At 40.9% G+C, this 13,148-nt stretch overlaps 1 protein-coding gene across 1 annotated transcript in view; it reads left to right on the forward strand.

Annotated features, from left to right (window-relative positions):
• LOC115167025 (TOX high mobility group box family member 3-like) overlaps positions 1-13,148 on the forward strand; it is a 71,941-nt gene that overhangs the window by 2,366 nt on the left and 56,427 nt on the right. The gene's annotated exons all lie outside the window — the stretch shown is intronic.

The following is a 13,148-nucleotide window of genomic DNA, read 5'->3' on the forward strand; positions in this document are numbered from 1 at the left end:
TCAAGTTCCCACTCCAAGAAGCTGTGACAGTGCCTTGGTCAATGTCAATGGGTACTCAATGTGATGTATAAACAGTAACACCCTCAAAATGTTGTCTGAGGAAATAATTCAGATTTAATTACAATGGGGCCCAGAGGCACTTTCAAACATCACAGATTCTTTTAAATCTACAGAAACATCCAAACGAGTGGCACAAACTTAATTAGGTACTACAGTCATCATGATTCATGACTAATGAATCCAGCAGTGATTTGGCAATGAGATGAAGGGAATATGTTAATATCATGTACTTTACAAGGGAAAATGAGCTGCTAGTAATCTAGTAGAATTGAACCTCGGACCCTTGATGATAAATTTCATTAAGAGCTGATTTAAAGCACACTTCATATAGGCTACCTATTACTCTATACCTTTTTAATATTTAATAGTGTGGATTATGTTCAGGTGTATGACAGGGCAGTCTCAGCAGGGTGCCTTTGGTAAAAGTGCTTTGATTTAAGCTGGGACACAAGGCAACTATGTTTAGGGTTATATACCCACAGGGACTCTTTTTAGCCACTGATTGGTTGGTAGTTGGTGCTTCAGAAATTGTGTGCAGTCTTACATTACATTCAATTTATCTGGGATAATGACTTGGCTTTTACTGGCTCTTTGGTTTATACTGAGCACATGTGGTCTTAGTCAGTGAAATTTACAAGAAGCCCGGCTTCACTTCTGAAACCTTATGAAAACATGCCTAGATTATTTTTGGTCATCAGGGTGTATTTTCTCTCCTTTTCTGTCGCAAAAGTTGAATATTTTATATGTCCCCCTTGGTTTAAATGTGGGACAGTTTGTGGTCTACATAACTGTGCAAGCTCTTCAGATTGGACACTACTAAAGTCTGTGAGCTTTTTTGGTATTTTATCAACTGTACTGGTTTACATTTAGCATGTCTAAATGATTTGACCGTTTGATTGACTGAAATGCCTTTGTTCATGAGCATGCCCCCCACCCCCCACGTCCCCTGTTACTGGCACATTTATGGTCCTGTGTTATACTCCCCTGAAGTTTAATAATGTTTTAGATTTAATATACATTTCATTAGCTGCGCTGGTAGTGGTAATTAGTTGGTTGTTACCAGATGTAACTGAGGAATGGGTTGCACCTGCAGCACTGCCACTACTACAGAGCTTTAGTTTGTGAAACTATTACTAATACTCCCAGTAAGTGATTATAAATTGTGGATGGCTATGTTCAGATCCAAAGATGATGTAATATGCATTAGCATTGTGTTAACTGTGAATGACTGAATTTTTTTGCTGTTCCGTAGCCATACTTTTCTGTTGGTTTAAAAGGTGTCATTATGGAAGAGTGATTGATTGTCTTCCAAGAATCCTTTCAGTGACAACCGCTGTAAACAGGAAGTGTGTTTCACTAAGTAGGGTTGATAGTAACAGCTGATTGGCTCTGATGACAAATGGCCGCTGAGACGCTACCAAATAGATATGTTTCCTCTTATTCAAGGAAGCGCTTATCAATGGATTATATTTCAACTTTGAGTTGTATTAACCACTCATCTGTCATACGTAGACTACATACACTGTAAGAACAACAAATGGGAAGTTATTCACAGCATAACACATGAGGATGGAAGGGTGCAGCTGCAGTCGGCATACTCTAGGACTTTATTGAGCCTTTAAATGAGTCATGTAGGTGAAACAAAAGCCTGATTGAGGATGGGTTGGATCCTATTGTTCCTTGCATATGTATAGGAAACAAAGCAGAAAGGACATAAATAGACTCAGAGATGCTAAATTACAGTCCCTTCACACCAGAAAACCCTTGGGGCAATATCTCCCCATTGTCCCCTACAGCCAGATTGGCCTAGCCTCCCGTGGTCTTTGTTGTCCCGTCTGTGGAGTGGTAGTGAAGGGGTTAAGACGCTCTTCAAACACAGTGGGCCATGTGCATCTTGTCAGTGTACACAGCTGGTGCCATTTCACCACACACATTGTAAACATATCCAAACACTACTAGGACTCTAAATTGCTGGTACCCCGAGAAGCTGCTTACTTTGCCGTTTTCTAAAGTTGATGGATGTAACCGAAGTTATATGTTTAAAGGTTTAAATGTTGAGGAAGTGAAAAGCTGATGTATTTCCTGGGCATTTTAATTGCAGCTTGTCGGACGCCTAGTTCAACAGATTTATTAAAGACCTGGTTTTCCATTTGAGATTGGGGAAGTTCATTTTTAGCTCACTCACTTGAAGTACAGTACTTGGAACCCCTGAGCGAAAGTGAGTTACTCTGCAGATTCAGACAATTTCCCCAATTTATCTGGTTCTATCTACATTAATTAAACCGATGCGTGTATGTGATTAACTATATAGTGTTTACGTTTTTGTCCTAACTCTGAACTTCTATCAGCTCAGTAAAGCTTCCTGCATGGAATACACTAATAGTTGTTGCTATGGAAGCTGTGTCCGGACTGTGAGTCATATACTGTATATTAGAGGTGGCCTTGTGGTGGAAACATTAGTAGATCATACTCTGTTTTCTATGGCTGTGCCGTAGATGATCTAAGCTATTACACGCATCATTCCTTGCAATGTACACACACACACACACACACACACACACACACACACACACACACACACACACACACACACACACACACACACACACACACACACACACACACACACACACGACTAGGGAGTCCTCCTGTTTGTGTTTGAATCTCTCTGCGGTGTGCACTTTTGAATTTTACAATGACGTAAATCAACACTTAAGAGGCCTCGTCTATATGTCCACTGAACCTGTGTGCAACATTGGGACCGATTGACTGTCTTTACAAGGTGGATTTGGAAAGAGAGGCTGTGGTTGGTGTTGAATATGTAAATCTCATGCTGACACAGTCCATTACCCTGATCTGCTCTCGTGAAGACCATCTTTAATCCAACCACCACCCAGTGCTCATGAATCCATTCCATTCCATCTCCTCCTCTCACATCACCATCATCAGCCAGCAGGCTGCATGTAGATAGAGTTCACACAGTATTGCTACATTTGAATATCCACACTAGCATACTACTTAGAATTAAACGATGTAATGGGCATGCACGGCAAGCGGTACCGATGCACCAAGTCTGGAACCAGCAGGACCCTGAACAGTTTCTACCCCCAAGCCATAAGACTGATAAATAGTTAGTTAAATAGTTAACCAATAGCTACCCGGACTATCTGCATTGACCCTTTGTGCACCAACTCTTCTGACTCATCACATACACTGCTGCTACTGTTAATTATCTAACCTGTTGCCTAGTCACTTTATAGCTACTGATATGTACGTACCCCTGCACATCGACTCAGTACTGGTACTTTCTGTATATAGCCATGTTATTACCTCGTACCCCTACACATCGACTCAGTACTGGTACTTCCTGTAAATAGCCAAGTTACTCATTGTGTATCTATTTTTCTATTTTCTCTCTTTTCTTTCTCTCTGCATTGTTGGGAAGGGCCCATAAGTAAGCATTTCACCTGTTGTTTACCAAGCATGTGACAAATAAAATGTGATTTGATTTTGGAATGTCCACACTAGCCTACTACATAGAACACATGCCCGATACATTGCTTCCTTTTAAGTAGTATGCTAGTATAGACATGGGAACAGAGACTGTCTCAGAAGGTTCTGTTTTCTCTCTGGACAATCCAACAGCCGTGTCACTGTTACAGCTCCACAGCACTCAGATATAATAGACGGGTAGTAGCTCAGAGCTGAGGTGTCATGCTTGGTGTAGGGTTACGGTCATTTATCATGACACATCTGCAAGTGAATGAGAGAGAAAGGCCTCATTTAACCAGTATTGCTTAAACTGTCAAAGTTCTGAATCATTTAACAAAGGTGTTGTACCCTGGAAACTTGAGCTGTAGCATGTCCTCTGCCTAAGGGTGGACCTTCTTTAGGCTTTAAAACCACAGCCAAGCGTTTGCCTGGCTACTCATCCACATCGCTCCGGCCAACTGATGTTTCTTCTCCACGTTGAGTCTGGATTTGCCTCTCTCCCCAACAATTTCTAGAATGTGAACACATTCTGACCGTTCTGATTGGTCTCAGAAACCGATGGATTGGTCCAGAGCTGGCCTACATGATGACATCATTAACTTTGGTACTCTGATTGGTTAGACTTATTAGAGAAGATCCAGTCTCTGATTAATTTGTTCTGTACAACGCCCCACATTTTGAAGTCACACAAACAACAATTTCAGACTGAATGCATGGAGCGATTAATAGAGCAGAGAAATGAAATTCAGGGTGAGTCGTTAGGCAAGCCTAACATGTCTCTTTATATCACACCAGGGTCTACTAACTCGCTATGAGACCTACTTTTTTCACCAGGAGAAACCATTTCAATCTGTCTTTGTCTCGCTACATCTCTGACAGCATCAACCTCACTGACTTATTAAAGATAGAATCTGTTCACCCCAGCGCCATTGTTATTGTTTTTGTTTTGTCGACTAAACGGAGGTGAGCGGCATCCAAATGGAAATGAGCAGCGTGGTACAACAAATTGCACTACATCAGTGGAGACTGCTGAGGGGAGGACGGCTCATAACCATGTGGAAACCACGTGTTTGATGTATTTGATACCATTCCAGTGATTCCCCTCCAGCCGTTACCACGAGCCCATCCTCCCCAATTAAGGTGTCACCAAACTTCTGTGCAGTACGTATTCTGCTGTTCTATCGAAGCATGCAGTGATGTTCGAGCCAAAACAACTGTGTTCGTTGTTTGCTGTAACTTCTTTGGTGTTATAATATCCCAAATTGACGTGGCAGTTTCACCATTAAGGATTCCATCTTTTAAAGATAATAATTTATTCTCTATGTGCCACAGAAACGGCTTTTACTGTGAATTAAGCAGTCAATCAGTTCTGTCTGGGTGATTCAATAAATTGTGTCCTATAAATGATTAGCCTTGCAGTTAAGACACTTACATTTATTTTTAAAGCGCTGTTGCAGTGAGGCAGCCATCACATTTTTCACATAACTAATTTCTAATGCCTCGTAATGGGCTGACGTAGGACTGTATCAAAACATTTAACTGATCTCCCCTGGATTTAACCTTTAATCCAACACAGATTTAATTAGTAGATAGATTAGAAATGTGACGTTTTACAAAACCAAATATGCATGACCCCCTTCACTCAACACGTGAATATGAGGTCCTGTCAAGAAAACCAGACTTAAAAGTTCAATTGTTAGAACTTTTGCCTGTGCTATTTTTCAGACCATCCCTTACTGTTCAGAAAGGAAGTATTTTCCGTCTCATCAAGGTATTGCTGACTGTTATTATTACATTAATTTGCAGGGCAATGCGTTGTCGTGACTGTAAGTGTGAAATGTCACCTCATTAGTGAGCTATGTGCTGTTGGGACTGAGAGAGAGATATTACATACAAGGCAAAGGAGATTTATGTGCATCCAAAATGCCACCTAATTCCCTTTGCACTACTTTTGAAAGGTCACTGGTAAAAAGAAGTGCACTATATAGGTAATAGGGTGCAATATCAGACGCAGTCATACTGTGGTGATTAGTCCAGCTGTCCTTTGTTCAGCTGCCCGTAGCACCACCACGACCATGCAACATTCCCAAAATGCTCAGTGTGTGTCAGCACCAGGTCGTCCTTTAGGGAGAAGACAATGGCAGCAGGTGGGCAAATATCCATAAGACCTGCTGAACAAAGAGCACAGAAAATACAACAGCTATTTGAATGTTTAAATGGAAGACTGAGATGAACCACAGTAACAACGTACTGTTTTTCAATAGGTGATTTAATGTAACTTGGACCTATGCCTCGGTTACTGTAATACAGTAGTAACCAAATCATCTGTGTCACGTTTAGAACACATTGACTTTAACGGCTATGTTTATCTTCTTTTCCAAACTGTTTTCTTACATTTTCCCAACCAGTGCAGAGGTCCCCAAGCCAACAGCTGGAGTCAGTGTTATGGAAATAGGGGAGCCATGTTGGCCTCAGAAGGTCACAGTCATCGATCGTAGATCGCCCCTCCCCCAACATTATATATGTGGTAACAGGGTAAATGTTAAAATCTCACTCTGCTAATCCAATTTTACTGCAGTGTTAATACTGTAGCATTTAAAGTCATCTTCACCTAATAAATACACTTTAATAGTCTCCTCAAAAGCTAATATAAATTGGAAAAGCGCCATCACACTCTGCCAGATTTTAATTGGATCTTTTATAGACGTGCATTAGAATGATAAGAATATTCTATTGCAGAAAAGTCCTTTGTTTTTCCTGGAAATTTAATTTGCCATCATTTATGTTAGAATTAAATGGTAGCAGAGATCTACAGTACATAGACACTGTGCTGACATGGCCTTGTCTGTCTCTCTGCTCTGTGTAGGCCTAGCTCTGAGAGTTTTGAAAGAGCTGTTCTTGGAAGAATGTCTCTGTTTCTTGTTGTTTATTTATGGGTTTAAATTGTTGATTGTGTCCATTTTTCTTTAACTGGATAGTAGTGCCTATTCATAATTTATCCTCTCTGTCAGAAAGAGTTCATCTCATATATGGATACTTTGTATTCATTTCTTTGTGTACAAGTACACAATTCTAGTTACAACTCCTGCCTGTAGTTTCCAAAGCAATCAGTTCACAGTGATGCCTAGAATGTTTTTCTGAATAAAAGTACTTGACTGTACAACCCAAAACAATTCATCATTATGCCAACATATGAAATAAGACACATGGTGAGTGAGCCCCAATATCAAAACAGGGAAAGAGAAAAAGCGAGAGAGAAAAAACGATATTTTACTAAAACATCAAACTCTCTCTAACATATTCAGTAATCATAAAGTTGTTGTCAGCCTATGGGGTGCTCCATTACTCTCAATAAAATAACACGTCTGGCAACCACACAAATCCCTTTCACATATCCGCTCTGAACCCTTCTTTTGAGATGTAACATACTCCCCCCCGACTAGCATTTCCCTATCTGTTCTCAATGTACCACACATTTACTGTAAACCACTATTTAGTTGGAGGAGTGCACTTTTATATACTGGAGAAAAGATAAAGACATGTAGCGTTTTGTAGAAAGCACTAGCCTATGGATAGATTTTTTTATCCACCAAGAAACATATGGTTTCTCTCATGCTCTGGCTCGGCTCTAATATTTATTTCATACGCATATTAAAACTGGAAAGTGGTCTCTTTGTAGATGGTTTCCAAAAATTGTACAGTGATTGCTTCATTGCTTATTTTTATTGGCCTCAGAAGTACTGTCTTAAACAAAAAGCGTGCCTCCCCTTTCCCCTGCCGTAATTCAATGTTGCATTTAGGATGTACCAATAAAGGCCCAATAAGGGGACACTTTGCTGCTGGCCTCCATCTGGATCTCTGAAAGCAGTATTGATGTGGAGGGAGAATATTCTGAAAAGTCCTCCTCTAGTTGGTTAAGTTCTCTTTTGCTTCTTGGCAACCATTCTTCTGGGGTTTAGAGGTCGCTGGTTGCAACCTCCAATTGTTTGCAAACTGATGACTTGATGAGAGGGTTCTACCATGTATTTGTCTTATGAAGACTCCCCTGGTACATTTGGGAAAGGAGCTGATATTTTAGGCTTTTTGTTGGAGCTCATCTCTTTGTGGCAGTGCATTGCAGTGGGACTTAATGCACTGCCACTGCACTGTGACCCGGTGAACACTTCCTCACAGGTGGCTGTGGTGTGGGATGGCAGTGGTAGGAACCAGGCCAAGGAGAAAGAGCCCTCAGCATTGAGGAGTCCTTTAGTTTCCTCCTGAGACTACATGCTATTGACAAGTCTGTCATACTCCATTCCTTTCTAGGAAAACGATCTAGTTTCTCTGACAATGGGCAATAACCCTGAACCTTCCTCTCTCCTCTTCGGAAGCTCTTACTCACGTGTGTCTTTCCAGACAAATGCAGATCCTGGAAAAAGAGCTTGCTCTCTTCTTTTTCTCTCTCTTTTTCTCTCTTTCTCTAATGAGGCACAGGTATGATTTTCCTTCCTACCCTCTGATAAATGAGAAGTAGAAGCAGAATGATTACATTGTATCAGAGACATTACAGGCAGTTGATTAAAGCGTTAGTTGGGGAGTTAGCCAAGGTTAACAATCCATAATGAAACACTGTGAAAATAATGATACACTGCATGGTTTTATGAAGGCTTGTGGCTGCTCAGCAGAGCTGCGTTGACCTTCAGCAGTTACTCGAGCTAATCGTGGTGAACCTTCAGCCCCCCTGTAGTTTCCAGCAGACTCCATTAGCTTCTGATATGCATCTTCTAGGAGAGCAGCCTAGACTTTACAGAGTTTTGCCTTTGGGACTGGGATTGTTCTAGTGACATTGAGATTAAGGGCTATTCTAAAATAGCTCTGGTAGGTAGTATCATAAGATGTTCTTCTGACGTATACCAATACTTAGGGATTTGATACACCACACTTCCTTTTACATGGGTGTGGCTGGCTTGAATGGCAACAGTTATTTAAAGGAATCAAGTATTTCTTTGTTGTTGTGGTTTGTTTTCAGTGAAGTCTATTAGAGCGCCATTGATTCTCCTGGAGAGAGCCAGAGATTGGTCACTGTCCAATGTCAGATCCTTTGTGTATGTTGAAAGCAGTTGTCTGGTGTTACAAAGGTCTCAACTTATGATGCTGTCAAAACAGCAGCATATCTGTATGCTTTGGACAGTAGCTTGGATCATGTTCCTACTGCTTTATCCAGACCATTTGCTACTCAACAGGCCATAGTGCTAGCGGCCTAGCACCATTAGCTTTGATCACTGACTAATAAAGCGTTCTACTATCTAGGGATCCTGTTGCCACAAAACATTGAGGATGTCAGGTGATGTCATATTTTGATTGGCCTGTAAGAGTAAGTCTTTCCTATTGGCTAATGACAACATTAACCTGTTGCTGACCAAAATAGTAACTGTAAGACATCATGGATTACACCTACTTCTCCTCCACAAACTATCCTCCAGATGCAAATAAGATATTTAAGCAATACTTAGCCTATATAGCGATTAACTATTGCTTCAAAAGATAATACATTTTCTCGGCCCAGATGTGTGAAATCACAGAAAAAAGGCATTGTTTCCTGAAGCATGTTCCAAGCGAAGCTTCATGCATGTTTACCAACATCTGTGAGTAGTGAGTATTGTAATAAACTGTGGATAAAATGGAATTAAGATGGTCGTTAATGAGGCAATATGCTAAAGTTAGACGGAGGAGCGTGAGTTACGTCTATCTTTCTGTAATTACCTCAGTGATTGTCTGCTGCTTTGGTTCTTATCAGACGTAAACTTGAAGCACATTCCTCTGTGTAATTGTGCTGGCCATTATTACTGCAATTACTGTAAGTTATTACTCATATTGTTCTCTGTTGGACTGGTAGTTTGCTAGTTGCCAAATATGGACTCTATGGTTGGGGAGTATTCAGGTTTTCATACCTTCATACCGTTTCTGTAACCTCCCAAAAACATTTATTTTATTTTTGACACACAAAACAATTTAGGCAACAAAGATCTTCATCCAGCGGGGAATTGAATGTCTCTGCTATAACCAAGAAGCTTGATCTTGACATCTAGTGACTTAGCCAGCAAACCAAATGCATTGCAGGAGCCGTGAGCTGGATATAATTTATTTGACGCATCTTAGATTTCATATAGTTATACTAAACTTATAGTTATAAGCAGTGGTGTAGCATGCACCCCCACAGCCACCACGAGGCAGGGGTGCCCCCACATTTCCACTTAACAATAACAGCACTTACAGTTGACCGGGGAAGCTCTAGCAGGGCAGAAATTTGACAACATGACTTGTTGGAAAGGTGGCATCCTATTTTAGTGCCATGTGGAAAATCACTGAGCTCTTTAGTAATCCCATTCTACTGCCAATGGTTGTCAATGGAGATTACATGGATGTGTGCTCGATTTTATACATGTGGCTGAAATTGCCTAATCCACTCATTTGAAGGGGTGTCCACATGCTTTTGTATATATACAGTGCCTTCGGAAAGTATTCAGACTTTTTCCACATTTTATTACGTTACAGCCTTATTCTAAAATGGATTAAATAAAAGAAAATCCTCAGCAATCTACACACAATACCCCATAATGACAAAGTGAAAACAGGTTTCAAATTTGTTTTGCAAATATAAAAATATATAAAACAGAGTATTCAATATATAAAACAGAGTATTCAGACCCTTTGCTATGAGACTCAAAATTGAGCTCAAGTGCATCCTGTTTCCATTGACCATCCTTGAGATGTTTCTACAACTTGATTGGAGTCCACTTGCAGTAAATTGAATTGATTGGACATGATTTGGAAAGGCACACACCTGTCTATATAAGGTCCCACAGTTGACAGTGCATGTCAGAGCAAAAACCAAGCCATGAGGTCGAAGGAATTGTCTGTAGAACTCCGAGACAGGATTGTGTCGAGGCACAGATCTGGGGAAGGGTACCAAAACATTTCTGCAGCATTGAATGTCCCCAAGAACACAGTGGCCTCCATCATTCTGAAATGGGAGAAGTTTGGAACCACCAAGACTTCTTCTAGAGCTGGCCGCCTGGTCAAACTGAGTAATCAGGGATGAAGGGCCTTGGTCAGGGAGGTGACCAAGAACCCGATGGTCACTCTGACAGAGCTCTAGAGTTCCTCTGTGGAGATGGGAGAACCTTCCAGAAGGACAACCATCTCTGCAGCACTCTACCAATCAGGCCTTTAGAATGGCCAGACGAAAGCCACTCCTCAGTAAAAGGCACATTGCCAAAAGGCAGCTAAAGACTCTAAGACCATATGACACAAGATTATCTGGTCTGATGAAACCAAGATTGAACTCTTTGGCCTGAATGCCAATCATCAGGTCTGAAGGAAACCTGGAACCATCCCTACGGTGAAGCATGGTGTTGGCAGTATCATGCTGTGGGGTTGTTTTTCAGCGGAAGGGACTGGGAGACTAGTCAGGATCGAGGCAAAGATGAACGGAGTATAGTACATAGAGATCCTTAATGAAAACCTGCTCCAGAGCGCTCAGGACCTCAGACTGGGCGAAGTTTCACCTTCCAACAGGACAACAACCCTAAGCACACAGCCAAGACAATGCAAGAGTGGCTTCGTGACAAGTCTCTGAATGTCCTTGAGTGGCCCAGCCAGAGCCCGGACTTGAACCTAATCGAACATCTCAGAGACCTGAAAATAGCTGTGCAGCAAAGCTCCCCATCCAACCTGACAGAGCTTGAGAGGATCTGCAGAGAAGAATGGGAGAAACACCCCAAAAACAGTTGTGTGCCAAGCTTGTAGCGTCATACCCAAGAAGACTCAAGGCTGTAATCACTGCCGAAGGTGCTTCAACAAAATACTGAGTAAAGGGTCTGAATACTTATGTAAATGTGATATTTAAAAAATGTCTAAAAACCTGTTTTTGCTTTGTCATTATGGGGTATTGTGTGTAGATTGATGAGGGAAAAAAACAATTTAATCAATTTTAGAATAAAAAACACCAATCTCAACGTCAATAGTGAAGAGGCGACTCCGGGATGCTGTCTTTCTAGGCAGAGTTGCAAAGAAAAAGCCATATCTCAGACTGGCCAATCAAAATAAAAGATTAAGATGGGCAAAAGAACACAGACACTAGACAGAGGAACTCTGCCTAGAAGGCCAGCATCCCGGAGTCGCCTCTCCACTGTTGACGTTGAGACTGGTGTTTTGCGGGTATTATTTAATGAAGCTGCCAGTTGAGGACTTGGGAGGTGTCTGTTTCTCAACCTAGACACTCTAATGTACTTGTCCTCTTGCTCAGTTGTGCACCGGGGCCTCCCACTTTCTATTCTGGTTAGGGCCAGTTTGCGCTGTTCTGTGAAGGGAGTAGTACACAGCGTTGTATGAGATCTTCAGTTTCTTGGCAATTTCTTGCATTGAATAGCCTTCATTTTTCAGAACAAGAACAGACTGACGAGTTTCAGAAATGTATTTGTTTCTTGACATTTTGAGCCTGTAATCGAACCCACAAATGCTGATGCTCCAGATACTCAACTAGTCTAAAGAAGGACAGTTTTATTGCTTCTTTAATCAGGACAACAGTTTTCAGCTGTTCTAACATAATTGCAAAAGGGTTTTCTAATGGTCAATTAGCCTTTTAAAATGATAAACTTGAATTAGCTAACCCAACGTGCCATTGGAACACAGGAGTGATGGTTGCTGATAATGGGCCTCTGTACGCCTATATAGATATTCCATAAAAAATCAGCTACAATAGTAATTTACAACATTAACAATGTCTACAGTGTATTTCTGATCAATTTCATGTTATTTTAATGGACAAAAAATTTGCTTTTCTTTCAAAAACAAGGGCATTTCTAAGTGACCCCAAACCTTTCAATGGTAGTGCATATATAAAATAAAAAAATGGTGGTTGTGGGCTCCCCTGCCTCGTGGGCTGCGGAGGTGCGTGCTACACCACTGATTATAACTATAAGTTAAGTGTAACTATAAGAAATCTAAGCTGTGTCAAATAAATTATATCCAGTTTAGGGCTCCAGCTATGCATTTGGTTTGCTAGCTAATATATAATTTGTTTTTGTGTTTTGGAAAATAATACCGTCTGTATTTCAAAATACCCCAGTATATGGTGTAAACGGTATATCGCCCAAGCCTAGTGGACTCCCTAGAAGAATTAAAGCATCTTTCCAATTATTTACAGATTGGACATGCTCAAAGAATTCAAGCATATTTACATTTTTTTCTCTCCAATTTATATATTATTTTTCCTGAGGATAGTACATTCAGCAGATGGACTAATGATTACTTGTACAGCATCCAGGGGCTGCAGGTAGCCTAGTGGTTAGAGTTTTTGGCCAGTAACCGAATGGTTGCTGGATCGAATCCCTGAGCTGACAAGGGAAACTTCTGATTATTCTGCCTCTGAACAAGGCAGTTAACCCACTGTTCCCTGGTAGGCTGTCATTGTAAATAAGAATTTGTTCTTAACTGACTTGCCTAGTTAAAGGTTAAACAAAAATATTTTTTTAAATCCACCATGCAGGATGTGTAATGTTTTCAAAACGTTAACACATTTTCCACCAGTGTCCACCACATACCAGGCCTATTTA

This window comes from Salmo trutta, chromosome 29 (genome assembly GCF_901001165.1).
Source record: "Salmo trutta chromosome 29, fSalTru1.1, whole genome shotgun sequence".
Lineage (NCBI taxonomy): Eukaryota > Metazoa > Chordata > Actinopteri > Salmoniformes > Salmonidae > Salmo > Salmo trutta.